Source organism: Staurois parvus, unplaced genomic scaffold (genome assembly GCF_062004578.1).
Source record: "Staurois parvus isolate SC_StPar_1 unplaced genomic scaffold, SC_StPar_1.0 ptg000291l, whole genome shotgun sequence".
In the NCBI taxonomy this organism is placed as follows: Eukaryota; Metazoa; Chordata; class Amphibia; order Anura; family Ranidae; genus Staurois; species Staurois parvus.
The window spans coordinates 9,354,728-9,381,929 of NW_028318087.1; the positions used below are offsets into that span (position 1 = coordinate 9,354,728).

At 39.3% G+C, this 27,202-nt stretch overlaps 1 protein-coding gene and 1 long non-coding RNA gene across 3 annotated transcripts in view; one reads left to right on the plus strand and one right to left on the minus strand.

Moving 5' to 3' along the window:
* ADK (adenosine kinase) overlaps positions 1-27,202 on the minus strand; it is a 308,889-nt gene that overhangs the window by 56,419 nt on the left and 225,268 nt on the right. The window lies entirely within an intron of this gene.
* On the plus strand, positions 16,243-17,999 carry LOC149458240 (uncharacterized). Its single transcript, XR_016313484.1, has 2 exons — positions 16,243-16,399; positions 17,646-17,999. It is a non-coding gene; the product is annotated as an uncharacterized LOC149458240 (long non-coding RNA).

The window sequence follows — 27,202 nt, forward strand, 5'->3', positions numbered from 1 at the left end:
ACCTTCAGTTATTGAGCTTTGTAACAGGAAGACTGGAAATCTACCAGCTACCTGCAAAAGTAAATATGAAACATTCCTATGGAATATTTCAAATTTACTTGACTATAAGAAAAATTAAATGTAGTTTTTAGTCTAGAAGAAAAAAAAGCGTAAACACTATGGATTTCTTTAAAATAGTAAACCATAGTGGTCAAATTCTTTCCATTCAAATATAATACATAAACTAATAGATGTCACAAGTTTAGAAACCAGCTGATGTGAAGAGCAGAAAAGGACATTAAATGACAATGGCCTGTAAAACTGCTCATATACACTGTAAATATGAAAGGTGCAGAGGCAGAATAATGCTTTCCTTCTAGATATGGTTATGTGGCTGTATATGGAAGTGTAAGAATGAGCAGAAAACGGAGCTCAGAAATGATCTGTACAGCCCCAAGGGGGATATTATCGGATGATTAAGGCTGTATATTTTTCAGAGAGGTGACAGATTTCATGGAAACCAGAAGCCATGAAAATATTACTTTGCTGTGAAAAATTGTGACAGCACTAGAAGTAGGCTTATTTTTATTCTCTTCTTCTCACTTTCACTAGCCAAATTGCAATGCTAAAACCTGCTGTAGGGAATGCAGATAAATTTATTTATATTAAAAAGTGAAACTACAATTTACAGAGGCATGCATTTAAACATTACTGTCATCGCTATTTAAGCAGCCAATGAACTACAATAAAATTGTTTTCAAAATCATTTCAGGCTAGGTCACAATGGGTCTAGGTTACATTGAAAACCCAGGCTTAGCCAAGGTTTGTTACTTTAATTTTGTGTAATTTTTTAAATGAGATAACAGAACTTACATGTATGTGCTGGTTTTTTTTCCTCTTCTCTGAGCTTACTTTTCAAACTCACTCCCAGCTGCACAGCCATACTCCCATTTTAGTGCCCCTTGTGCATGTCAGGACCTATGGAGTCCTGCAGAAGTCTCCTCTATATGTACGCTCCAGTTTGGAACTATAAAGTTTCATGGAGCCGCCACACACAGACAGCAAGCGAATGAAACAGACGAAGCCACGCCTCTTCTCCTTGACAGCTTGGGAGCTGCTGCCAATCACTGCTGTGGAGAAGGAGAGGCGTGGCTTTTATTTTGTATATGGAGCTGTGAATGGCTGCACATTACACTGTAGATGTAAACAGGAGTACACATGTGGAGGAGACCCCTACTGTACCCCATAGATCCTGACAAGCACAAAGAGACTGGCAGTGTAGCTGGGTTTAAAGAAAACTCAGAAGAGGGGGGAAAAATGTATGCAGGTTCTGTTATCAACCGGGTTATTAAAAAAACCCAAAATGTAATATTACTATTAAGAACTTCTACTACTTACCAAGAACAGGTTAACTAAAATACCATAGCTCTGCAAGAGGAGAGTATGTTTGTTCAAAATAATGTAACATTCAGCCTTTACTAAGAACACTCTGACCTCACCAAGGTAGAGCATTTCTTTCCCAAGCTTCACACTAATCTGAAATATTAATGCTAAAGATGGTATTGGATTTGATCACAATGGTTTCTATAGCAGCAATTGTTTTTTGCTTCAGATCTTACCTATTTTTATAAATTATATAACGTTTTTTCAAAATATTATTTAACAACTTGAGAACGGGAAGATTTTTTACCCCTTCATGACCAGGGCATTTTTTTTCTGCTAATCAGCACTGCGCTACTTTATCTGGCAATTGCGTGGCTATGCAATACTGTAAGAAAATAAAATTTATAGCTTTTTTTCACACAAATAGCTCTCATTTGGTGGTATTTGATCTACACTAGGTTATTTTTTGCGATATAAACGAAAAAAGACCAAGATTTTTGAAAAAATGTTTTAAAAAATTGAAACGTTTTTGTAACTCTTTCTTCATAATTTAGACCAAAATGTATTCTGCTGCAAATGTTTGATAAAAAAAATCCCAATAAGTGTATAATAACTGGTTTGAGTTAAAGTTATAGCATCTACAAACTAAGGTATAGATATTTGAAAATCGATCAGTTCTGATGTACACCTCCATTCTTGATGCCCTAAAATGTCAGGACAATATAAAATGACCCTCGGCACTTCGTATGAGGCATGGTGAGTTTTTGAACCTGTAATTTTTTGTCACAAGTTTTTTGAAAATTAAGAAATAGAATAACTTTTTGTTTTTACAATTTTTCTTCTACATACCGTCATCAGCGCAGTACAGCATCATCATATATCTGGTGTGGCGGGGATTAGGGATACTGAGTGGTGACAATGTTAAAAAAAAAAATTTTTTGTGCAATCTTTTTAAAATTTTTAATTGTAATTTTTTTTCTTCATTTGTAACAGCAAAGTTTTCATCTGTCACAAATGGGTTAACCATTCATGACAGCAGTGATCACTAGTTATGTGAGATTGGCTACTGCGAATCACATAGTACAGGGTGCTGTGATTGGCCCAGGTACCGTGTGACAGCTGTCGGCCAATCGCAGCCTAGGAAACACAGCTGCTATGAATGAATTCAAAACAGATTTGCTGACACTGATCATGTGATTGCTATGTGAGCCCCAAGTACTGGGATCTGCAATCCGCTGTGTCTAGTGGACACAACGGTCATGAAGCACATTCCTGAACCCAAGCAGGCAATATGATGTACAAGTACAGTTGTGTTCAAAATAATAGCAGTCAGACATCACTAACCTGATCAATCACTGTTTTTGGTAGAAATGGTATTTCTACATGGCAAATAATTTACTAGCAGTGTAGTAGAGTAATAGGAATCCAACAGACCCAACAGTCATGACATGCATGCTGCTGATTCTGTGTAATTGAATCACTAATTGAAAGGGGCATGTTCAAAATAATAGTGTGGAGTTCTATTAGTGAGGTCATTCATTCTTTGAAAAACAGGTGGCAATTATTGCCCTTATTTAAGGAAGGAAGGCAGCAAATGTTGTACATGCTGGTTACAGTGCATTTCTCTCTGAAATTCTGAGGAAAATGGGTCAATCCAGACATTGTTCAGAAGAACAGCGTACCTTGATTAAAAAGTTGACTGGAGAGGGGAAAACATATAAAGAAGTGCAGAAAATGATAGGCTGCTCAGCTAAAATGATCGCAAATGCTTTAAAATGGCAACTAAAACCTAAAAGACGTGGAAGAAAGCTAAAAACTACCATTCAAATGGATAGAAGAATAGCCAAAATAGCAAGGACTCAGCCAACAATCAGCTCCAGGAAGATCAAAGAATGTCTAAAGTTACTTGTGAGTACTGTTACAATTAGAAGACGCCTATGTGAAGCCAAGCTATCTGCAAGAAGCCCCCGCAAAGTCCCACTGTTGAAAAAAAGGACGTGCTCAAGAGGTTACAATTTGCCAAAGAGCACATTGACTGGCCTAAAGAGAAATGGCGCAACATTTTGTGGACTGATGAAAGCAAGATTGTTCTTTTTGGGTCTAGTGGCCGGAGACAGTTTGTCAGACGACCCCCAAATACTGAATTCAAGACACAGTACACTGTGAAGACAGTGAAGCATGGTTGCGCAAGCATCATGATATGGGGATGTTTCTCATACTACGGTGTTGGGCCTATTTATTGCATACCAGGGATCATGGATCAGTTTGAATACATCAGAATACTTGAAGAGATCGTGCTGCCTTATGCTGAAGAGGAAATGCCCTTGAAATGGGTGTTCCAACAAGACAACGACCCCAAACACACCAGTAAACATGCAACATCTTGGTTCCAGACCAACAAGATTGACGTTATGGAGTGGCCAGCCCAATCCCCGGATCTTAATCCGATAGAAAACTTGTGGGGTGACATCAAAAATGCAGTTTCTGAGGCAAAACCAAGAAATAGAGAAGAACTGTGGAATGTAGTCCAATCATCCTGGGCTGGAATACCTGTTTACAGGTGCCAGAAGTTGGTTGACTCCATGCAACACAGATGTACAGCAGTTCTCAGAAACAGTGCTTATACAACTAAATATTCATTAAGTGATTCAAAGGAAAGCAAAATCTTCAAACATTTTTCAGTTTATATAGTAAATGTTTGAGTTTGTAAAGAAGAATACAAACACTGCTATTTTTTTGAACAGTCTAATATTCACTTTTCTTCAATTTTTTTAGGGGAACAACAAAAATTTTATATATTTTTCTTCATGTTTTGATTTGGAATAGAATGTGTAGTGTTCCCAATGCATTTGTGTGTATTTATTTATTTATTTATCGAGTTTATATAGCGCCAAAGGGTTTGCTCAGCGCTGTACAATAGAGGGGGGACAATACATGAAACAGAACAGTATCATCAAACAGCACACGAGGGGTTAGAGGGCCCTACTCTTTCGAGCGTACAATCTAGGAGGGAGGGGGTAGAGGCACAGGAGGAAACGGCTGTGGGGGATGGAGTGGTAGGAGGAGGGAAGGGCAGCGGCTGTTAGGTGAGGGTGGGGTAGGCTTCCCTGAAGAGGTGGGTTTTCAGGGAGCGCCTGAAGGTGAGGAGGGAAGGTGACAGTCTGATGGATTGGGGTAGTGAGTTCCAGAGGATGGGGGAGGACCTGGAGAAGTCTTGCAGTCGTGCGTGGGAGGAGGAGACCAGGGAGCAAGATAGAAGGAGGTCCTGTGAAGAGCGAAGGGTACGGGTAGGGTGGTACCTGGGAATCAGGTCGGTGAGGTAGTTAGGGGCAGTGTTGTGAATGGCCTTATAGGTCAGGGTGAGCAATTTAAATTTAATGCGTTGGGCAATGGGGAGCCAGTGGAGGGAGAGGCAGAGGGGGGTGGCAGAGGTGGAGAGGCAGAGGGGGGTGGCAGAGGTGGAGAGGCTGGTGAGGTGGATGAGTCTGGCCGCTGAGTTCAGGATGGTCTGAAGCGGGGAGAGCCTGCACTGGGGTAGGCCGGTGAGGAGGGAGTTGCAGTAGTCCAGGCGTGAGATAATCAGGGAGTGTACTAGTAGTTTAGTGGTGTCTGGGGTAAGGAAGGAGCGTATCTTGGCGATATTGCGGAGGTGGAGTCTGCGTGTGTATGGAAATAAAAGCTATTAGAAGGATTTTGAGCTTTATTCACTTTTTTCAACACACTGCTATTATTTTGAACACAACTGTACATAATTTTTCCTGCAAGTGCCGCCCAGCCGCAGTATACGTACTGTGGCTAGTCGGCAAGTGGTTACAGTAGAGACAAGTTTAAACCTAAATCTATCAATCTAACCTTAAACCTGACCCCACCCCCATTCTAAGACCTATACTAACTAGCCCATAGAGGAAAGATGTGCATATTTACCTATTTACCAGTGCCAGCTTTAAGGGAGAGGAGGGACAGAAGACAGATACCACAGAGTAATCCTATGGGTGACATCAATGCATTGCAGCTGTTGTCGATGATCTCTCCTCATTGAAGGCAGCCGCTGGGGAGATCACGTAACTTGACTGGAACACCCAGGGAACAGGCAAGTATACACATCTTTCCTCTACAAGTTAAGATATAGCACATAGAATGGGGGTGGGAGCAGGTTTAAGATTAGATAGTATTAGACGGGATTTACACTTTAACCCCTTTAGTTACTTAAAGTAGAATTCCAGCCAATTTTTCTTATTTTGTTTTGGTATGACTGGAGAAGCAAAGGATTGTATGTAAGCTTAGTACTTTCTTGGTCTTTGTTGGAAAGGTTTCCATTCCTGGCCCAGTGAGCACTGCCATTGGGACAGTAAGTGATAGGAAATCTCCACAACAGTAATTGCACTGAAAATTTGACAAAGCTTTTACCCTTTCCAAACTATTATGAATTATTCCTTTACTGTTGTATCTGTTCCCACTAGAAAGATCTTCTGATAGACTGCTCACTGTTATATGGATGTAGAACAGCAATAAAAAACTGACAAGAATTCTAACCCTTAACAAGTATTAAAAAAACAAACAAAAAAACCCTGCCTGGATTTTCCCTTTAAACTAGTTTTCCAACTGTCAGTCACTATTGACCATACAGTGACTGCACTCAACTAGGTATGTAAGCATGATGCGACATTCAGGTACAACATAGCTAGAAACAGAGGTGTCTACAGTAGATTAATAAACCAGAACACAGAAAGCATATACTGTAAGTAATGAACTGACTTCTGTTCCACAATTGTCTTTACTGCACATAGGATGAACTTTTATGCTAGCATATACACATTATTAATTCACAGTGCGAATTTGAATAAACTGGCAATTAAAACTTGCCCTAGTGTTTGTTTACACCACAATCCCAGTGTTCAGTGTGATGATTCCACATGCATTTGTAATGTGTTGGTGTTGCAATTTTGTAGGCATTTGTAATTTAATTACCTTTTTTTTTTTTGTCAAGTTGCACTTCCATGCATTTGTAGCATGTTTCAGCATGTTTTCACATGCATGAAAATGCTACATTTTTAAAAACACACATGAATGAATCACAATGATTTAAATACATTCATGTTTCTCACCTACAGTATGTGGTCATACTGAGTTTTAAAACCCCATTCAACTACATCTGGTGTAAACGAGTCCTTAAATTGCATGACAGCAAAACCATAGCCTTATCTGGATAACCATCTAAAGTAAAACATAATAATAAGCCATATATGAAAGGCAAAGTTACAACATAAGAAATGAAAATGAATGTCCACAGTGTTTGCTCTTAGAAAATAAAAGTAACCAGATATCTAAACTGAAAACTGCATGAGATCAGAGTACACTGGCCTATGAGCTGAAAGCCACAACTTAATATGATCTGAGCAGGTTCTGTTGCAGGTCTGTTTTTCCATTAAGCATTTATGGGTCTTGTCAGTGTTACAAGGGAACTGTAAAACATCCATATAATCCCTCAGTTCCTGTGTATGAATTAAGCTATTCCCTACAAGTAGAGCTTTTGCTGCCAAAAGCTTATTTTCTGATATTGAGCGCAGGGATAATACCAGAGGTGTGATGTTATTTTAACAGTGTACAGACCCTGCAGTCGAGATGCTAACGCAAAAGAATTCTTTTTCCAGGCCAATAAAATGGCTGCAAAGGCATCTGTGTTAACTGGGCTCAAAACACGGGAGGGAGAGGCAAGGAGGGTATATGTGCAGAAAGCAGAGGCTGCAACAAAGATAAAGAGTGGATTAAGAACACTGTCAAAGAATTTAGAAACTACAAACTCAGAATTGAAGTTTAGGGAAATATTTACAGGGGTTGTGACAAGATGAATATACAATTGTAATTTGTGAACACATCTTGTTTTCATGCAAATATCAAGTATCAAGTGAACAAATCTAAAATGGGGCATTTTTCTAGAGAGCAATATACTTTTTGCTTACCCACAACACACAACAGTAAAATCAGCCTGTTAATGCAGTAAAGCATGACTGTTATACTCACTGTGGAACCTAAGGGGTTAATTCTCCACATTGTGTAAAATGTTTGAGCCTGTCTTCTCTGATACTCCCCTTCTACTGACCCCAATATAACTCCTGATAGAATAGAGCCTTGGGGCAAGCTGCACATGCTCAGTTTGGCGTGTATTGCTAGAGTTCTATTTTTTTCTTGGAAGAGTGCATGTGATCAGCACAGAACCAATCAGCACTGTCCAGACAGAGGGTCAGGGGTCTTGCAGCCTCATAGGTGGAGAATGAAAACTCCCCCTACAACCTTTAACATGTGCTTGGCTGTACACTGATAGAAGTCAAGACTGCTCTTGAGAAAGAAATATTTAGCAGTATATATTTACTAAAATAATTGCACTTCCATGTTCTGTGTACTGTGGGAGACCAGATATAGTGAATGCAGGGTCATTAGTTTAGTAATAGAAGCTTTTCTGGATACAGTAGGGAAAGGAAAAATCTTATACATTTTTATTTTACCACTGTGTGGATTTCGCTCAACTTCTTGGCTTATAGACAAAGTTTAAAAAAAAAAAAAATCTCTCTTCAAAGTGAATGATGTCCCCTCTCAATGGCACCAACACAAGTGTCCCCATTGGAGGATTTCCTGTCCTGTTTCGATGACAGTTAACATTTTGGATTTGTTATCACCTCTAGTCTCAGTGACAACGGTCACAGGACAAAAAAAAAAAAAAAGAGAAGAGGGTAATTCTCCCCAGTGGGGACACTGAAAGCAAATAAATCTTTACAGAGTTTCTAATCTTTCCCCATTCTATGCAAACCTATGAGAAAAAAAAGTTTGCATTTTAGATACATTTTCAAACACTCTGAGCACAAGATAAACAAAATTAGCTCACTTGTGTCCTTTAGGCTACGTTCACACTAGCGTTGTCAGCAGGCGGCAGACAGGCGTTCGGGAAGCATTTTTAACGCTTCTCAAATGCCTCTGAAAATTCTGCACATGGCAGCACACAGTGCACGTTAGCGTCGCGGCAAAATTGATGCCTCTGTTCAAGTCAGGAGTTGAAGCCTCCCATTCAAGTCTATGGTGCTGCTCCGCAAACGCCTGGCCGGCATTTGCGGTGTGGTTGCGATGCGTTTGCAGAGTGTTAATACCATTTAAACTTTATTATAGCAGTTCGTGGTGAGGTTTTAATGCTTGGCAAACACCCATCAACTGCCTCAACCGCGCATAGGGCATTTTGGGAGCGTTAAAAACGCTTCACAAACACCTGTCTAACGCTTGTCAAACGCTATAGGTGCGCTTGGCAAGAGTTAGAAATAAAGTCAAGTGTGACTGAGCCCTTATGCAGCTCATGTCTACATAGACATGATCCACATCCTCAAAAAAGCCTAATGATTAAACATTACGGAGGGCTGAGTTAACTTCCACAAGGTATGTTGCACACTAATGAGTCAGAAACACATCATAACCACAAAAGCAATACTGCTTCCTGGGTCATCTCCTGTGAGAAGCAACAGGTGACAAAAGTTGCACTGCTGATACAGAAAATCAATATATCACCTGACTGACATTGCAATAGAAATTACAAGACATATCACAGAGAATTAGAAATGTTTTACTGTGCAACATAAAAAACATAGGTTAAGAAATAATAAACATAAAAATATAAAAGACTGAAAGCTAAAAAAAGACTAAATGGATCATCCAATCTGCCTCTGACTCAGACAACTTGAGCCAATGCTACCTACTGTAGAATTTAGGGTTACCTTTATACAGTTGCAAGAAAAGGTATGTGAACCCCTTGGGATTACGTGGAGTTTTGCATGAATTGGGCATAAAATGTGCTCTGAACGTCATCTAAGTCACAACAATAGAAGAACAGTCTGCTGAACGTAATACTACACAAACATTAGATGTTGCCATGGTTTAATTGCACATAACATGTAAACATTCACAGTGCAGGGAGGAAAAAGTATGTGAACCTATGGACTTAACTGGTTGACCCTCCTTTGACAGCAATAACCTCAACCAAACGTTTCCTATAGTTGCAGATCAGACCTGCACAACGATCTGGAATAATTTTGGACCACTCCTCTTCACAAAACTGTTTCAGTGTAGCAATATTCTTGGGATGTCTGGTATGAATCTCTCTGTTAAGGTCATGCCACAGCATTTCAATCGTCTTGAGGTCAGGACTCTGACTGGGCCACTCCAGAAGGCGTATTCTGTGCTGATGCAGCCATTGTTTTGTTGAATTACTTGTATGCTTTGGGTCATTGTCCTGTTGCATCACCCATCCTCTGCGGAGCTTCAGTTGGCGGACAGATGGTCGTACGTTTTCCTGCAAAATGTCTTGATAAACTCTGGAATTCATTTTCCCATCAATGACAACAATCCGTCCAGGCCTTGAGGCAGCAAAGCAGCCCCAAACCATGATGCTCCCTCCGCCATGTTTTACAGTGGGGATGAGGTTTTGATGTTGGTGTGCTGTGCCTTTGTTTCTCCACACATAGTGTTGTGTGTTCTTCCCAAACAACTCAATCTTGGTTTCATCTGTCCACAGTATATTTTGCCAGTAGTGCTGTGGAACATCCAGGTGCTCTTTTGCAAACTTCAAACGTGCTGCAATATTCTTTTTGGACAGCAATGGCTTCCTCCGTGGTGTCCTCCCATGTACTCCATTCTTGTTTAATGTTTTCCTTACTGTAGATGTGTCAACAAAAATGTTAGCATGTGCCAGAGATTTCTGTAGGTCTTTAGCTGACACTCTGGGATTATTCTTTACCTCATGCAGCTTTCTGCGCTGTGCTCTTGCAGTAATTTTTACAGGATGACCACGCCTAGGAAGAGTAGCCACAGTGCTAAACTTTCTCCATTTGTAGACAGTCTGTCTTACCGTGGACACATGAACATCAAGGCTTTTGGAGATACTTTTGTAACCCTTTCCAGCTTCATGCAAGTCAACAATTCTTGATCGTAGGTCTTCTGAGAGCTCTTTTCTGCGAGGCATGGTTCACATCAGACAGTGCTTCTTGAAACCAGTAAACCCAAAACAGGTGTGTGTTTTTTAAGGGCAGGACAGCTGTCGGCAACACATCCAATATCACACTGATTGGAGTCAAGGTTGGCTCACTCCTGGCTCCAATTAGCTCTGGGAGAAGTCACTAAGCTAGGGCCTCACATACTTTTTCCTCCCTGCACTGTGAATGTTTACATGTTATGTGCAATTAAACCATGGCAACATCTAATGTTTGTGTAGTATCATGTTCAGCAGACTGTGTTCTTCTATTGTTATGACTTAGATGACGTTCAGAGCACATTTTATGCCCAATTCATGCAAAACTCCATGTAATCCCAAGGGGTTCACATACTTTTTCTTGCAACTGTAGAAGGGCCACTTCTAAACAAATCCTGAGTTTTATTTCCCTGCTTCTGCTGGAAAGGGTTTTGTAAGCCAGGAAAAAAAAATTACAATTTCACACTCGCTTAACGAAAACTTTCTTGCCTTTTATCTGTAGATCTGGTAAGACCATGTGTAAACCAGAGCCAAAGAATAGGCTGCCTTCAAATGGAAGACCACACAGTCTCGATCTGGTTTCAAGACTGCCCATCCCAGGTCTTCAGCTAAATTACTTTTCTAGCTCAATAGAACCAAAGCTAGCAAAGATTTAACAGGCGTTACTCTATTGTCTACCAGCTAAGCAACTTCTTTACTCACCACTGACAGGGAATCCAGCAGTTGCGCCAATGTGGCACAGCGAGTCAAATGCCGAAACACATCTTCATGCCAGAAATCAACATTACTGGCTAAGCAAGCAGACACCAAAGGTGGGGGGGGGGGGGGGGGGAAGGCCATGACAGAGGAATTTTTGTCCCAAGATCTTCTTAATAAAGCTTTGTCCTTACGATCCATTTGATCTTTTCAGCTAACCCAAATCTTCAAAATAGAAGTCTCCCCTCTTAGGGACCTTGGATATATGTCCTCTTCTTCCTTACTGAAGGGAACATGCTCTTCAAAGACCTCTCATTTGCCACTTTCTCCTCAGTATCTCTCAATCCTTTAAAGTCGAGCTCAACCCAAAATGGGAAGTTCCACTTTAAGGCCTCGCCCCCCGCTGCCCGTTAAGTATTGGCATCTTTGGGGAGCGGGTACCCATTTTTGACAGGTACCCACTATCATTTCCTCTGCAATCACCTAGGCAATCGGATGTTGTCCTCCCTCCCCGTAGCCTTCTGGAACACGTGACAGGTCCCAGAAGAGCAGTGGGCACCCGGCTGTGAAGCTGAAAGCTGTCCACACTTAAGATACCGGCGCCGAGGAGAGCGAACTGCCAATGAAACTGGCTGTGGTGAAATAACCGCTGGACTAAGGGACAGGCGAGTGTCTGATTTTTAAAAGTCAGCAGCAACAGTTTTGTAGCTGCCGACTTATTTTTTTAGATTTTGACTGGAGCTCTGTTTTAAGAACCAGAGCCTTGAGAGACTGGTGACGGGAAAAAACATTTCCCATGAGGTTTCGCAGCCCTCTGTACATCTGGTCCTGGACAGACAGACAGAGGGATCAGGAATTTATTCAGTGGTTTTAAATAGCCTGAAGCAATTCTTTCAATTCATCTATAGAAAATAAATGCCTTTCAGAGTGAGAATCTGCTGCTCCTGAACAGTATGAAACACAATCTAAATCAAGGGACAGGGGGTATAAAAGGGGGTTTTCACCGTTCTGTTTTCTTGTAGAGGGAATAACCAATCATCTTAGGTTGCTCTCCTGGAAGATGATTGGGGAAATTTAAAATTATTTTATGGAATAAAACTGATATTTATAAATTTTCTTTGCTTTTTTATATCACTACTGGTTATCCATGTCACCATAATTTCAGATACAATCTACCTAGGTACATTATATTTAGCTGTAAAAAGGTATTTTAAATCAATCACTTCTGATGCCAATGTCAATATGAGACCATAGCCACCTAGAGGACAGCAGGAGGGGAGAGACTGAACAAAACAAAAGATTATTTAGTAGTTAGTACATTAGTCATTTAGAGTTGTCAAAGTTATGCCACATTCTATAAACAATGGATCACATAGTTTAGCAATCAGCAATTATATGCATCTCCAACAAAAAGACAGCAACCTTTGTCCCTTTAACTTAGAGTGACCTTACCTCTCTCCCCCTTATACCCCCATCATGAGCTCCCCTGTGTATAGCAGCATCTGACATAATGCATGGCACAGATGCCAATTACAGGGAAAAGTTGGGCATTGTCCCAGCACCGTCCCGAAAATTACACAGCACAATGTGCTTGACCAACAACAGTAAGCAAAGTATATGCATTGCGTCCACAGCAGACTAAAAGTGTTACTAAACCCAGGACCCTGCATTCATTATAAATGGTCTGCCACAGTACACAGAACATGGAAATGCAAACATTTTTGTAAAAGTAAACTGCTAAATACCTTTTCTTATCAGCAATTTGAGCAGTCTTGTGACTTGTATCAGTGTCCAGCTGAGCACTGGTTAAAGCTTGTAGGAGGAGTTTTCATTTTGCTCTAGGAGGATGCAGAACCCCTGACCTTTGTCTGGACAGTGCTGATTGGCTCTGTGCGATCACATGTACTCTCCCAAGAAAAAAAAAATCTCTAGCAATACACACCAAGTTGAGCAAATGCAGAGTAACTCCACACGATGTGTGTTATCAGGAGATAAGAGGGGGACACTGAAAGAAGGGAAGGATCAGAGAAATCAGGATAAAACCACCTTTTCACACAATGCAGAGCATTACCCCTTAGGTTCCACAGTGAGTATAACAAGCATACTTTACTGCATATACAGACTGATTTTACTGTTGTGGGTTTAGTAACACTTGAAAGGAGATAACTGCACTAACACAGTGTGCCGCTCCTCTCGAGCATGACTGCAGAAACCCAGGCAGGAGGGAACCCCCCCTTCCCTGTGGGAGCACACCTACATTGTGTGCCTTCTGTATCTGGCAACAGCAAACCCACCAGTCAAATGCAGAGTGACAGCCTGTGCACAAATAGCACCATTTAGTGGCAGAAATGAATAAATTATATTCAACTATTACAGCAGCATATTGCCCATGATTTTGTACATTTAAAATGTACAGAATGCCTTGCCCAAATTGCTCGCTACATTATTTGGGTACGTACCTTGTAAAAATACCAACCTGTACATACACACTAAAGTAAAAAATTAAGCATAGCTGTATCTATCACCATATGTCCTCATAGGTCACTACAAATACTTAACTTACTGTACTAGATCTTCATTTATTAAAAAAAAAAAAAAGAACAAAATGTGTGCAATATCCATTTTGCTTTAAGAGGTAGGTCAATGGCACCTAAAGAAAGGACAGAGTCTCCTAGATGTCAAGTGGGGTGGTGGCTTTTAAGAGGTAAATCCACATACCTCACACTGCAGAGAGGATTTTTTAATAATGACTCCACGGGGGTTCTCGTGTATCCTAAGCAAAGCTATGAAGGAAATGTTATAATTGATTGAGGAAGCAGTGACCATTTACAGTGGGGAAAATTATTTGATCCCCTGCAGATTTTGTAAGTTTGCCCACTTACAAAGAAAAGAAGGGCCTATAATTTTTTTTATCATAGTTGTATTTTAAATGATTGAGACTAAATATCAACCAAAAGTCCAGAAAAAAAATAAATAAATAAAAAAAACACACGATACAAACTGAGTTGCAGTTCAGTGAGCAAAATAAAGTATGTGCTCCCAAAGCAAAACATGACTTAGTACTTGGTGGAGAAACCCTTGTTGGCAAGCACAGAGGTAAGACGTTTCTTGTAGTTTTTTTACCAGGTTTGCACACATCTCAGTAGGGATTTTGGTCCACTGTTCTTTACAGATCTTCTCTAAATCCTTATGGTTTCTTGGCTTTGCTTGGCATCTTGAAGTTTCAGCTCCCTTCATAAATTTTCCTAATGTGCTTCTTCTTGAGCCACTCCTTTGCTGCCTTGGAGGAATGTATGGAGTCATTGTCATGCTGGAAGACCCATCTTCAGTATTCTGGCTGAGAGAAGAAGGTTCTCATCCAAGAGTTTACAATACATGGCCCCTTCCAATGGCCCCTGAATGCATCAAAGTTGGCCTGTACCTTTAGCAAGGAAACAGCCCCATAGCATATTTCCACCTCCGTGCTTGACTGTAGGGATGGTGTTCTTAGGTTCATAGTCGAGTTAATGCCAAAGGGCTCAATTTTGGTTTCATCTGACCACAGCAGTTTCTCCCAATTCTTCTCTGAATCATTTAGATGTTCATTGGCAAACTTCACACAGACCTGTACATGTGCCTACTTGAGCAGGGGGACCTTGTGGGGGGGCTGCAGGATTTCAATCCATGGCAGCGTATTATGTTACCAATAGTTTGGTGACTGTGGTCCCAACTACCTTGAGATCATTCACAAGCTCTTTCCGTGTAGTTCTGGCCTGATCCCTCACTTTTCTCATGATAATTCTTACCTCATGAAGCGAAATCTTTCATGGAGCTGCAGACCAAGGATGATTGATGGTTATTTTGTATTTCTTCCATTTGCAAATAATCGGTCCAACAGTTGTCTCCTTATCACCAAGCTTCCTGCTGATGGTATTGTAGCCCATTCCAGCTTTGTGCAGGTCTACAATCTTGTCCCCGATGTCCTTTGACCGCTCTTTGGTCTTGCCCATGGTGGTGAGGTTTGAATGGAAGAAAGATTCTATGGACAGGTGTCATACATATAACGAATCGTTGGCAGGAGCACCTTCTTAAATTGAAAGGACTAATCTGTGTACCACATGAGCAATTAGCCAGTCTGTGGGAGCCAGAATTATTGTTGATTGGTAGGGGATCTTATTTTACGCACTGAACAGCAACTCAATTTAAAACATTTGTATCGTGTTTTTTCTGGGATTTTGGTTGATATTCTGTCTCTATCATTTGAAAATACACCTATGATGAAAAATTAAAGGCCCTTCATTTCTTTGTAAGTGGGCAAATTTACAAAATCTGCAGGGGATTAAATAATTCTTTTTTGCCAAAGTTGGTCAAAACTACTGGATTGTTAATTTTTAATAATGATATATTTTAATTTCACTAAAATTTGATTTTTTAAGATTCTTATGTACGCATGCCTTGAAAGTCTTGCATTTCCTGTGTTTAATTAAAAGTTCTAGTAAATTACAGATGTGGTACTGCGGCCCACAAGTGCCTGGATGTTTGTTCCAGATCAGTGGCTCCCTAGATAGTAAAGACAAGATAAGCCTCTAACATGGGGGCTTGTACCTTGAAAAATAAGTCGCAATAGTAGCTCTCATATTTCTATCCTAACATATCCCCTTTAAACTTAGCTTCTGAACCTCTGACAAAGTAACTTGATGGTTAACGGCCATGAATGTATGCACAGTATACATCAAGTAGGCATGATGTAGGCTGGTTGCCAAATTAGAAAGTAAAACCTCAAAAGGCTACTTTAAATATCTCTAAACAGGAGAATATGGTTCCCTTCCCCTTATTTAAAATTTTGTGTTTTCATTAACTAAATTTGCTAAATACTGTGATAAGCAGCTAGTGTTATTGTTCAGAGTGAAAATTACTGTTCAATATTTACTAAAGATAAGAGACAAATTACTTTAGTTGCTGTATTCCGCTTCAATATCATAGAGAAATGCTACAACCTTTATCACCCAATCATATTTCTAAGATTTGCCCAATGTTCACTGGAAATTTGAATCTTCATCATATTGTAGTGTTACAACTGCTAAAAAGATAAAAACTGCAATATGTGTTCACTGTTTTACACAAAATCAAATATCAGAGTGGAATGAAATGTACATAACAGAAAAGGTTTGAGTGCCTAATAATCCATCTCTTTAGAAAGAATGTGAGAGATATGAGAAACTATTCAAGAAACAACTATAATCTTGATGCTTGGCAAAGCTGGGCATTACAGAAAAGTGGCAAGATGAAAGACTGCCAGGAGAGAAGGAAAAGACAAAAACAAAAACAATCACATGCAATCTGGACTTTTCGAAAAAGGTAAATTATACATGGAGCTCTGTGCTGAGGAGAAGTGGTTGAAAAAAATGTTGCGGTAAAAGTTTTTTTTATAAGCAGGGACTGGGAAACTGGTTAGGATTGAAAGCAGGATGGATGGGACCAAAAACACTATTTTAGATGCAAGAATTGGGATGCAAGATTGCCATCCTGCAAGACATTAATCCAAGCAACACAGTTAAATCTCAACTGGGGTGCTTTCAAATTCAAGAACCTGAATATCTTAGAATAACCCAGTCCAACTCCAGACCTGAATCCAGACCTAATCCTATCCCATTAGATTAAAAGCTCTTATGAGCAGGGAACAAACTACTGGCCCTATAGAAAACCTGTATAATAATAATAATAATAATAAATGGTTAAGATTTGAAAATTGGCATTTATGAATGAACAGCTTTAGAGCAGTTTTGCCAAGAAACAATTATTATTATGCAGCTGTGCATAGTAGCCAATCAGCTTCTAACTTCAGCTTGTTCAATTAAGCTTTGACAATAAAACCTGGTTGGTTTCTATCCAGCGCTGCACCAGATTTTGCACACTCCAGTTGTAGTAAATCTCCCTCGTGTGTAAATCAAAGTCATACTTTGAAAGCAATTTGGCTGCAGTGCAGTGTACCCATGGTTTTCATGCAGTTAACCTGCGGTTTCCCATCAACTTTTACAAGAATTGTGCGTTTTCTGAACGTGCACCAAAAGTCCTGCATGCTGCATCTTCAGTGCGCTTTCATAAATTGTGCCAAAAATGCACCAGTTCATAGTTTACAGAAAACAGGTAAATTCACAAAAACAAAACTGCAGGTACAATCACACTACAGCATGAGAGTATGGTAAGGTGAAGAGCCGGCAACTCATTTTCCCGATAAAAGTACTCTATTAATAAAGGGTACAGTGTGTAAGTTACAGCAGCTTATGCATTTTGGTAGAAAGAAAAAAAAAAAAAAAACCTTATCCGTAGCCACACTACACCCTGCTGTGGCCACACTGAAGTGTGGCAGTGTGAAATGGCCCTTACAAGTGTACTTGTAGCCAAAAGGTGGTCCCCACCAGCTAATGGCTCAGAGGTAAATATTTAAAGGAACATCAATTGCTTTTGGGTATGAACTTACAGGTAAATGTATTTTCATGGGACATCAGTTAAGGTTTTTATCATGTATTATTATTGTGATAGATTATCATCACTTTTAATTAGCAAGTATTTGTATTCTTATATTCATGCTTTTTTTTTTCAGATATACAACTGTTATATAGATTCACTGTGTTAAGGTCAATTTGACTGTACTTGAAGCTAGAACCAGCTGCATACACTTTTGGGCAGTTTTCCCCACCTTCCAATGGGAGGAGCTTGCATTACACTATGTGATCTCTATTTCTGTGATCTAAAGATGGTGAATGTAGGATGTGAGCTTGACTCTGAGGAAGAGGAGACTGCTCCTTGAAACGTGTCAGCAATCTTGAGGGTCCTCTCATGATTGGGAACTGATCTGGTGAATTGGTTGCTTTGGACTTTGATATTCTTTTTTACCACAGTTATTTGAATATATATCTGCTTTGGATTTAATAAAGCTGTTATCTTTGGTAATGTACTAGGCTGGTGCGCCCTCTTTTTCCCTTGTTTTTACAGTGATTTTATTTGGGTATTCCCCCGACCCTTAGAGGGCAGCAAGGCCTATGCCAGCACTGGATGAGCTAAAGACCTGATATGTTTCCATCATAGTGCAGCACTCTTGAGCGCAGGGGGCTTTGTTTCTACCTTTTCTTTGCCTGAATATCAGATCACAAAAAATTTGCATTGCCCAATGTTGTTGTATGATGAAAATACTAAATATTTTAAATTTAAGGCTGCAAAATTAGAAAATCTAGAAAAATTAGAAAGAAGTCAACTAGAACAGCTATATTAGCTATAAAGCCATTGATGTTGACGAACTACAGAATTGTGAATATGAGAACACAAATCTTATGTCATAAGACAATTCGAATCTTTTATGCAAGATACATAAAGCATCTTACCACAAACATAATTGCTGAACTTGTAAAACTCAGTCTTGTAAGGAGGTGTGATTAGCAAGTTTCATGATTTTAAAAGGCCACAAGACCAATAGGCTATCTGTGCCTCTTTTTTTTTGTTATCCCATATAGCACTGTTCATTCTAAAATAGGCCGTGTCCTACAAGTCTGCAGGTGACTGTTTATTTCAATCATTAGTAGAAAATAGGAAATATCAATTACATCACTATTTTTGCCTCATTTCATTCATGTTACAGACACTTTTGATAAAGTCAGGAGGATAGTAAAGTGTTACTAAACCCACAACAGCAACATAAGTTTGTTTATGTAGTAAAGCATGCTTGCTATACTCACTGTGGAACCTAAGGGGTTAATCCTCTGCATTGTGTAAAAACGTTGTTTGATCCGGACTTCTCTGATCCTCCCCTTCTTGCAGCGTCCCCCTCTTATATTTTGATAAGACATTGTGTGGAGTCACTCTGCACATGCTCAGTTTGGTGTGTATTGCTAGAGAGGGTTTTTTTTCCCCTTGGGAGAGTGCATGGATCAGCATAGGGCAAATCAGCACTGTTCAGACAGAGGTCAGGGGTATTGCATCTTCCTAGAGCAGAATGAAAACTCCTCCTACAAGCTTTAACATGTGCTTGGCTGGACACTGATAGAAGTCACAAGTCCCTAACTGCAGATGAGAAAAGGTATTTGGCAGTTTATATTTATTACAATAATTGCATTTCCATGTTGTGTGTGCTGTGGAAGACCAGATATAGTGAATGCAGGGCCCTGGGTTTAATAACATTTTAAATGGTAAACAGAGTGGATGGTACACACTTTAGGCTGTGTGTATAGTTGATGCAGCTTCATACAGTATATCGCTTAGCTACAAAGTAGAAGACCAAACCTGAAAGCGTTAAGTGGCATACTTAACTCATAATTGTAACTACTGTGTTTGAGACAAAGTCTTCCTTGTTAGCAAGCTTATAGTCTAAAAACAGCTGAGTCGGAGAATCCCAGTGTTACAGTGTAAGCCAAGGGTAACAGCTTATATTTAGGGCACCTTCAAACTAGGCATTCAAAGTCGAGCATCTAACTGGCTTTTTCAATGAAAAGAGCTTTTCTTCCGAGACTTGTTTTATTGAGTGTCAGAGTGATGAAAGAGGCAGGTTTACATAAGAACGTAGTGAAGTCATTTTTTTTTTAAGACTAGCAAACTAAAGACCAATAAGCTTGTAAAAGAATATATCAAAAGACCTATTAAAAGAATATTTAAATGTATAGAAGGTATAGCCCCATGTAGTAGCTGTAAAATTTCTCTCTACCATCATTTATTTTCCTTCATGAACAAAGTTAATAAAAATTTGAGGCCAATGCAAGTAGAGCAACATTTTTCAAATCCTAATGAAATCTGCAAACCTCTGGGAGCAATTGGAGGTGTCCTAGCTTAACCAGCCAAAACATTGTCTATGCCACGTGGACAACATGGGCAATGTTTCATTAGGAACTATTGCCTAAACAAACTGCATTCTTTCCATGGCTCGAGGCTGCAAAAATATTAAGACAAAACAAAGCAGCAAAAGCATACTGTTTCACATTACAAAACTTGTGTTTGATTACAAAGACCCTTGGATATTATAGGCAGGGCTGAAAACAAAATGCATTACAGTCACAGAACACAGCACATACAATATAAAAAAAAAAAAAAAAAGACATTGTGTTCTCTATTTTCAGTGAGATTCTGGATTCTGATCATTCTAATGCCCAAAATCAATGTGCAGCAGCATACTTGAAGCAATATATATATAACTTAAACTGACTGCTGCAGTCTACACTGACAACATGTCTATGTTATACCTAGGATCAATGTATACTCTGGAATTTTGTTAATTTATTTTGAGGCCTGTATTATAATAGCTTATACAGTACCAGTTTGCTTGCAAAGAACATAAGTGTGCCAATAAAACCAGTTTTTATTGCACATGCCAAAGCAAACCTGTCACATATACACACAAAAAAAAACAAAACAAAAATCAAATAGTAGGCTGCCACTTCTGAGAGTTATAAATAAATAAAAAAATACAAGCAAGCTTTTCAGGCCACCTGCCCACAATGTACTGCACACGGGTGGCAGCTGCAGGGCCAGCAAGAAACGCGTACGTCGCTAGTCTTTTGCCAACACAGGGGAACACTGCATGCCCCAGCAGGTGCGCAATTCTACGTCCCCACTTCCACTGTGTCCACCGGACACAGCAGAATGAGAATCTCGGTAATCAGGACCTGGTGATCACGTGATCCATAAAAGCTTTGCTTCTGTTCCTGGAGAGCTGTGATTGGTCCACAGCTTTCACATGACACATAGGGCCAATTATAGCACCCTGTACCATGTGACCTGCTGGAGCCAATCACAGATCACTATTATATTGAACTGTCATGAACTTAACACATTCAAGACAGTTCAAAGCAAACTTTGCATTTCAAAGTGTAAAAAAAAAAATCAATGATCCCCTCACAGAGTAGTGCAATGTTACTAGGATGAAAGTATTTTTTTTTTTTAAAGGTTTAAAAATATATATTTGCAAATTTTTTTTTTTTTTTTTTTAAGTACTTGCCGCCCACCAGTCAACAATGTGCCAAAGAGCAACAGGTCTGGGCAAGTGACATCAATTTATGTTGCTCTTTATTTCTGGGTGTGCGTGCGCTCGCCGCTGCCCACTATGCCGTCCACGGAGAGAATAACGAGCACGGCACTAAGTAAAAGCACTACATTTTACAGCACAAAACAATAAATGGTGCTACATGCAGTCCAACACCAATATTTTCCATATTGGTGTTGGACTGCATGTAGCACCATTTATCGTTTATGTTATTTTGGTTTAAGGTATTTGGAGATTGAGTGCGGGGGGGGTTTATGGGGAGTGTAAGCGCCCACTTATAGTTTCACTTTCACAATTAGGAGCACTATTAGGTGCTTTTAAAGGGGCAGCTACAAAAAAACTGCCACGCACCTGCTCTTAAAGGGGCAGCTATAAGAATATTGCAGTGCACCTATATGGTATACAAGGTTTCACTATATTTGCATTGCACTTTTTAGTATTATGGTTCTGCACTGGCAGTAATTCAGCTTGGAGGAAAAGCACCATATCTCGTTTTTATTTGAATTTGGTTCATGGTGTTTGGAAATGGAGTGCGGGATGTCTATGGGGTAAGTACCCACTTACAGTTTCATTTTTACTACTAGGAGCACTACCAGGTGCTCGTAAAGGGGCAGCTAAAAAAAAAATAAAAAAATATTGCAATGCACCCATTTGGTGCAGGCGTACACAAGGTTTCACTACATTTTGGGTTTATTTCACCTTTCTGTAATATGTGAATGGTATTATGATTTTGCACAGGTAGCAATTTAGCTTGGAGGATAGGCGTCATATCTTTTTTATTTCTATGGGGAGAATTTTGTAGACCTCATTTGATCAAAAGACAAGAGGAATACTGCGCAGGCAACAATCAGCATCAAACCAAAGCAGGTGCAGGCCTTGGCTCGCCACCACACAGTATGCATCATAAAGAAAGGTTGGCCGCACCCCAGAGGAATGATGAATATAGGTGCATATAATTTATTGATCCATAAGACACCAAATGCACCAGAACATGTACATGGATGTTAACGCGTTTCACACGATTTGGTGCTTAATCATAACTGATATAGGATGATATGATTAAGCATGTGATCGTGTGAAATGCGTTAACTTCTATGTACATGTCCAGGTGCATTTGGTGTCTTATGGATCAATAAATTCTCATTTTCTTTTATCCTTTTTCAAAACCCTGTGACAAAAATGATATCTGCAAAATACTCACCATGCCTCTTCTCAAATTCCTTGGGGTGTCTACTTGCCAAAAAGGGGTCATTTGGGGGGGGCTATCCTGGCATTTTAGAGCCTCCAAAACTGTGATAGGTAGTGAAGAAGTGATATGAGGAAATATGCCCTTTGATAGCCTGGAGGTGGTCATTGGATTTTGGGGGCGTGTATGTGGCTAGGCTGCCAAGAAGTCTTTCACATGTGGTGTCATACTTGGGAGTAGTAGCAGAATGTGTTTTGGGGTATTATTCCCAATATACTCATGGCATGCGTAAGCAATATATCATTTAACTGACAACTTTGTGTAAAAGAAGAAAAAAATTGTCATTTCAAAAATTTGTGGCAAAGAATAAAATGTTCCATTGACTCAACATGTCTCTCAGAAAATTCCTTGGAGTGTTTACTTTCAAAAAGGGGTCATTGGGTTTTTTGTGTACTGCCCTGGCATTTGAGCACCTCGAGAAAAAGCTGCATACATTTCAATATATATATAGCATAGTTTGTAGACTCTAACTTTCACACAAACCAATTAATATACGTTTTGGGATTTTTTTTTTTAACCAAAAAAAAGTAGCAGAATACATTTTGGCTTAAATTTATGACTTCATATACTATATATTTTTTTTATAACCAAAAGTAAAAAATATTGTTTTTTTTCAAAATTTTCATTTTTCTTTTCATTTAAATCACAAAAAAAAAAAAAAAAAAAAAAAAATGATTGGTGATCAAATACCACCAAAGAAAGCTCTATTTGTGTGACAAAAAAGGAAAACTGTGCAATTACCAATTGAAATAGCGCAGTGCGGAATAGAAAAAAATTGCTTGGTCATTAAGGGGGTAAATCTTCCAGAGGGCAAGTAGTTAAAGCAGAACTACAGGCAATAATAAACTAGAAATTAACAAAAACCTCTTTCCCCTTCCGCTAGATGTCTGATGGCCAGTATCATTCATCCTACTTCCTACCCAGTTCAGCCTGGCCCCACCCCAGAATGACTAAACAATGAAAGGAGGAGTGGCACAGTAATGAGCTGTCTTCTCTGTGACTCTGCTTTATCTTTCAATGACCATGCTGCTTTAAAGCATAAGTGGCTGACTAATTGTACTGCCTCCTCCTCTCACTCCATCCCTGCTGTACATGGACCTCAAGATGCTGATACCAGGTCAAACTCAAACTTTCACTGCATGCATTTAACAAATACATTTATGAAGTATTAATGATTAAAGAGTTTTGTCTTTTTTTTGTCTTTTTTAAATCTTCCTAGAGCTCAGCCTAAAAGGAATGCTATAATGATGAGTGAGGGTTTAATGTATATGAAAGACAAAATGATGCTGCTGCCCACTAACATGCAGGACAAATGTCAACATAGGGGAGGGTGCCACCTGCAGCAAGGATAGAGGAAAGAAGCAGAGAACTCTTAAGAGTCTAATTATAAGGAAGTTAACCTAAAGCGGTTGTAAACCTCTGAAAAGAAAAAAGCATATCCTTTCAAAATGTGTACTTGCCTCAATCCAAAGCACCTAGTGTGAATCTTGTTTACTCTATCCTTCCTCTGTTATTTGCAAGAGTCACTTCTGAAAGTTAAACTGGACACCAAGCAATCCCAAAAGGTGGCATCTACCCCCCTTAGGAAAAGCAGGTGACTGATAGCCTCAGCTATACATGTTTCCCTCTGGGACTGTGTAGAGGGGCATGTGTCCACTCCATCCACGCATTCAGGTCTCAGATAACACACCGCCCTGTGCCCAGATCACCATCCCCTGCTTTCAGGAGGTAAGAAACAGCCTTTGATGTGTCTACTTTGAACAGCTGTAGACAGAAAAATGCTGCAGATGATCAGGTAAAGCTTATGTGGGAGGATTTGTTTGCTCTGTGTCACCTGAAGTAGTCACTTCAGTAGTTATATGTAAGTGTTTACAACCATATTATGGTATATTAAAGGCAAAAACGTTAAAAGAAAAGTTTAAGGTAGAAGGGGATAAAATGTGGTTACTTAAAGAAACACTTATTTTTAGCATGCTTGTGCAGTTACTGTTACTTTTGAACATTGCACTTGTAGAGCAGCTGGCTAGATATACACTACTTAGAAAAATGAAAAACAAAATTGGTATTTTGGGGAGCAAAGGAGTTAATACGTAGTTTGGAATTGGGGTGGTGCGGTTAAATGTGCTCGAGTCTACACTAAGATCAAAAGGAAGCTTTCTGGAGCCAAGCGGGTTCTGGAAGTCAGCCGAGAAGAGTGAAAAGAAGTCTTTATTATTCTTATTGAGCATCATATTACCAAGACATGCTGAGCTAGCCACAGTAAGGGCACTAAGTTGGCAGAACAGACCCAAAACAAAAATAAACCACTTATTAAATAAAGACCTAAATTATAATCAGTATTTAGTCTGTAGAGAAGTTAAGATTCCAAAAAATAATTGTACAACAATTGTTCTTAGGTTTCCTGGCTTAGGAAACCTGCTAAAATGCAAATTAGCACCCTCGCAGGGCAAGGATTATATGGGCACATGTCTTACTAAGCACAACGGATGGAGAGGTATTTACCTGACCTACGTACCTAAAGGTGGCTTTGGAACACTGGAATCCACAAATTTTTTATCATAACATAAGGTTTGTACATCACATTACATCTGTCCTACTTATAAAACACATTTTACTTTGATTTTTTTTTTTTTTTACTTATAGCCTTGATGAAGAGGGTTGCACCATAAAATCTTATTTAAGCTTAAAAACAGTAATGTAAGTTCAAAAGTCATACAAAAGACGCACATTGTATCTGAAGCTTTAATCACAATAATAACTGGTGATCCTCCAAATTAAATGTCATCCAGTTAGGGTTTATGTCCACTTTTAAATGCAGCTCCAAAGCAATTTCTGCCAATAAAAAGGGGTACGTTTTCAACAAAGAGAAAACTTTCCCATATAAAACCATCAAAACTCCTTAAATAAATGTTCTGATTTTTCATTCATAGTGTAGACTTTCAGCTTATTGGAGTATACTTTGGATATAAAACATGCAGTTAACAATGGAGAAAAATGTTCAATATCCTCTCATTTGTTGTAGCAGCTGGCACAAAAGTAAAACTGCTGCTTCACACACGTGGGAAATATGAGTGACTGATTATTGTAGCCAATCATTAGGTAGGAACATCTGATCACAACTTCGCTCTGTCTGTACTACCTCATTCCTAATTTATTGAATTCACTTATTAGAAAGGTCATCTATTGAATGTCATTAGATAGGGAAAAATCTGCTTATTTTGTGCAGGTTTTTTTAGTGTTTTTGATAATGGGCATGAAAAAATACCACCATACCATAGTAGCCAACTCTAATTTATAGAATCAAGAGAAAATCTTGTAACCACAGAAGTCCAGGCGACATTTTATTAGGAAAAGAAACATGAGAAAATTAAGCCCCCACATTTGCAGGTCACCGACCCCAAACATTTTAATGGGGTAGTAATATAGAGGTCATTATAAATCAGAAGAAAATTCTATTTGCCAGTTACAAAGATTGAAAGTGTTACAAAACCCACAACAGTAAAATCAGTCTGTATATGCAGTAAAGCATGCTTGTTATACTCACTGTGGAACCTAAGGGGTTAATCCAACGCATTGTGTGAAAAGGATGTTTAATCGTGACTTCTCTAGACCTCCCTTTCTTCCACTGTCCCCTAAATATCTCCTGATATAACAGAGACTCAGGGGCAAGCTGCACATGCTCAGTTTGGTGTATATTGCTAGAGACTTTTTTTTATCTTGAGAGTGCGCAGATGATCAGCACAGGGCCAAACAGCAATCTCCAGACAGAGGTCAGGGGTCCTGCATTCTCCTACACGAGAATGAAAATTCCTCCTGCAAGCTGTATCCAGTGCTCTGCTGGACACAGACAGAAGTCACAAGACTTCTCTAACGGCTTATGAGAAAAGGTATTTAGCAGTTAATATTTACTAAAATAATTGCACTTCCATGTTCTGTGTACTGTAGGAGACCAGATATAGTGAATGCAGGGTCCTGGATTTAGTAACACTTTAACAGAAAAACACAATCTACATACAAAATGTTGCTTTAAATAAGTACACATGTAAGCAGTGAGAAAGAATGCTAAGGGCTTGTTCGCACCAGCCTGCACACTGGTGTGCTGCACATAGGAGATGTGAGTTGTTATAATGTAGTGCATGGTTTACAGCTATTTTTCTTTTTTTTTTCTTTTAACTGTCACAAAATAGCACTTCAGCTTTGCAGTGTGTGTGCTGTGTAAAAATGCATACATATGTTGCAATTAAGTCATAATGAAAAGGAAAGGAGTTCAAGTAATACGTACCCCAGTTCACGTTATAGCAACTTATCAAATGAGGGTATGTAGGTCACAAAAATACCTCAAAATCTTCCTAAAAAAATTGCAGTGAGCATTGAAGCAACGGGGATCATGGGAGGGAGTGAGCAAACTGAATTTTTATCATTCAATTTAGCACTGACCAAAATTTCCAGGCAATATGGTTAACTCTGGCAGAAGGATAGTTCTGAGCAGCTGGTGAAATCTGTCAATCTTGCTATGCCTGTCTCTATAGGTGGCATCATCTGGGATAGATAGGTGCAGACAAAGCTTCTCTTTTACTTTCACTGCTAAGCATATGCTTATGTTAGTGTCAACAAGCTAAAAGAAATCTGGAGCATTCAGTGATTAATTAGAAGTTATGCTAATCAGAAAACCGCTTTTAACATGGCACCAGAAATACAGTCAGATTAACAATTCCAATTTTTAATCTACATTTAGAGATGCTAAAATGCTGTAACATACATTTCATTTGCAAATATAATTAAATCACAGTAGAAAATGCTCTGGATTGGTTTTGCATACAACCGACTTAGGTCCCAACCCCAAGAACAGTCTTAACTGCTTCCCGACCGCAATGTACTGTGGCCGGGC